The sequence below is a fragment of the Bison bison genome, unplaced genomic scaffold, assembly GCF_000754665.1.
Source record: "Bison bison bison isolate TAMUID 2011002044 unplaced genomic scaffold, Bison_UMD1.0 scf7180017864263, whole genome shotgun sequence".
NCBI classification, from domain to species: Eukaryota; Metazoa; Chordata; class Mammalia; order Artiodactyla; family Bovidae; genus Bison; species Bison bison.
This window is the reverse complement of record NW_011494835.1, coordinates 7,204,057-7,207,372: the sequence shown is the minus strand read 5'-3', so window position 1 is coordinate 7,207,372 and position 3,316 is coordinate 7,204,057.

Sequence of the window (3,316 nt, the reverse complement as noted above, 5' to 3'; positions counted from 1 at the left end):
TTTCTACCTTACAACCATAAGTCTTACTCTCCATTCATTCTTTGAGCTGTTTTTCATATACTGTTTTGTAAGACATCGGGTGACGTTTCATTGTTTATAATGCCTGACTTTCCTATGTAATCTTTTTGATATATATATAGATCAAGTCACCTGAGGGAGAGCTGTAACCTAATCTGGTTGATGGTCATTTTCTATTTAGTTTTTAATTTGGTCCTACTTCTAATAAGTGATTATTGCAGAATTCGAAGATAAGAATGATGTTTGAATCAGTGAATAGAAGACTGCCCTCTCAGTATGGAAAGAACTCTGGAGTGATTTATACTTGATATTTGGAAACATTCTAACATGTTTAAAGGTTTCTGTGAATAGGAAATTAAATTCCAGATTTGACTTTTCTGAAAGAATTAAAATTTCTGTAAATTTAGTTACAAAACTGAAATCACTCTTGCTTTAAACCGTCGAATTTTACTTGAAAAACTGTAACTGCAACATGGTTGTAGGGCACTCTTTGTTTCCTCATTATGTCAAGTCGAAAAGATCTTTTAACTAAGAATTGGCAAGGAAGTCTGGATCCATTTCTGATCTGTTACTAGGGCATCTTTTTTCAGCTACCTCCATATCAGGCCAAAGAGTAGCTGAGGGAGGATTAGTAATTGGATATTTAGCCCTTCACATGTAGGTCATTAAGCTCAGGCTGGCATAGTGATGTGCCAGAACTTTCAACAGCTGTTCAGTTGCCCCTCAGGGATCTGTTTTATTAATAATTATATATTTTTCAGGGCTAATACCTGATAGCCTTATTAAAACAAAAATTTTAAGTTACTTACATGTTTTCTTTTGACATAGCCCTTTTTATAGTCATACGATGTGAATTTTAAAATGATTCTAGTATCATCCAAAGCAAGCACTAGCAAAAAATGGACAATTTAACCAAACATACAGAAAGCATATAGAAAATACAGGAAGGCAAAAACCATAATATGAAACAGTATTATTTTCATTAATTTGTAAAACTCATTTATTTATTTGACATACTTATTGAGTCCCATGTTTTTCTGTCTTAGTATTGTTGATACAAAGATAACTAAATCGTGATCTTTGTTCTTGAGGAATCCTTAGTCTAGTGGGAGAGCTGGTGTTAAATATCATACAGTATAATGTACTTGAGATGCCTGTACATGGAAAGGAGCAACTAAATGTTCCTGGAGGTGAGTGACATAGTTTCAGAAACTGAATAATTTGTTCTGTCTTAGAAAGTAAATAGAAGTTCTCCAGTTATCAAGATGGAAAAGTATTTTAAATATTGGGAACAGTGAAAACAAAGGCATGTCATAGTTTGGTACATGACTGATAAGCAGTGGGTAGGATGAGAAAGGAGGAGGAAAGACTGACCCTAAGGGTTTTTCTAATTTAGACAACTGTGTTAGCCCCTCAGTCATGTCTGACTCTTTGTGACCCCAGGGACTGCAGCCTGCCAGGATCCTCTGCCCTTGGGATTTTCCAGGAAAGAATACTGGTGGGTTGCCATTTCCTTTTCCAGGGGATCTTCCCAATTCAGGGATTGAACCTGGGTCTCCTGCATTGCGGGCAGATTATTTACCATCTGAGTTCTAATTTGGACAACTGTAGGAATGTAATTCTGTTAACTGGATCATTTGGCAAATAGTAGAAGAAAATTAGGTTTTTAAAAAATTAGTTTGGTTTTGAATATATGGGTTCTGGGGAGTCTGCAGAACATCTAAGTAGAAACAGATCTAGAAATTATCAGCACATATTTGGTATTTCAAGCCAACATCAGAGGTTGAAATCAGAGATGCTAGATCATAGGTTACAAACCTTTAATGTCTATTATGACTAGAAGGTAAATGGCACAAGCTGCCTAGAAGAAAAGTGCCACAAGCCTGAGAGCATAGTCTCTGTTTAATCAGGGAACCAGTTCCAAGTAGTGGGCCTAATGCCATCAGAGCTCAATTTTTTAAGAGCAGCCAGAGGTCTGGTCTTCTATATGAAATCTGATTTTTAAGTGTTGGTAACTTATTTTGTTTGTTTTTAAGTACTAAGCAAAGCATGTCTTGGACCACATTTAGACAGCAGCCAGTTTGTTAAATTGGACTGTAGATCACAGGTCCCCAACCCTCAGGGCCATGGACCAGTTAGGAACCAGGCTGCACGGCAGGAGGTGAAGGGTGGTAGCAAGCAAAGCTTCATGTACGGCGCCCAGTGGCTCACATTATCACCTGAACCAATTCCCCCTCGGTCCCCCTCCCACCACCACCATCCATGGAAAAATGGTCTTCCGCAAAACTGGTCTTTGGTGCCAAAGAGGTTAGAGACTGCTGCTATAGATTGTAGAGAAGAGGGCTACAGATAAAATCAGAATGTTAGGACACAAATATGGTAATAAATAAAGTGATGAGCTCCTCCAAGATGCTTGGCCTGAAAACATAGAGCAGTCATCACAAATTATTTTAAGCCTAGTTCTGATGTTTTATACGTATGATAGTACTCTTCAGCAGGTTGGGGAGGTATGGGAATAGAGTTATACTTGTAGGTATATTAATTTGAGGCTAAGCAAAAAAAAAAAAAGGCCTATTTTAAATGACATGAAAGGTATCTAAAAGGCAGAATCAACCTATCATCTGTAATCATTTCAACTTGCATTTGGATTGCCTTCAAAAATATAGAAAAAGCTTGTAAAAATGTTTTTAAAAATACCGTATCCCCCACCATCCTGAGTAATATGTGAATATTGAAGACTCTAGGAAGACGACTGGAGACAGTGTGGTCTGAATCTCCTCATAAAACAGATAGAGCATCTAGGATAGCAAAACGACAGTAATTACAAGAACAAATCATGGCTACAACAAGAAAGAATCCTTTTAAAGTTCAAAATGTGAACAGGTGGGAGCAAACCTCCAACTTAATATCAGAATCTGCGTAAGAGGAAATAGTGGGAAGACAACAGAGTAGCCAAAGGCCATGAGAACCTCTGACTGCCAACAGGTATTCACTGACAAGCAAGGGAGATCAATATGAAATTAGCAGCAGAACTGACAGACTCTAATTTCAGAGTGAATACAGACGGATGAGCAGGAAGGTCTGAAGGTGCTCATGGGGTGTGGGGGGGTCTATGAATTCTCAAAACTTAATAAACCTGAGCTTCCTTCTTGGAAAAGAGCCCAACACTAAGGGGAAACTTCTGGGAGTAGAATTCCAAATTAGACAGATAAGAGACCATAGAAGCAGAGAGAAAAGGTCCAGATGACAGTGGGAGAAGAGAAGACAGAGCTAAGAAATGACCAGAATATAAAAGTGT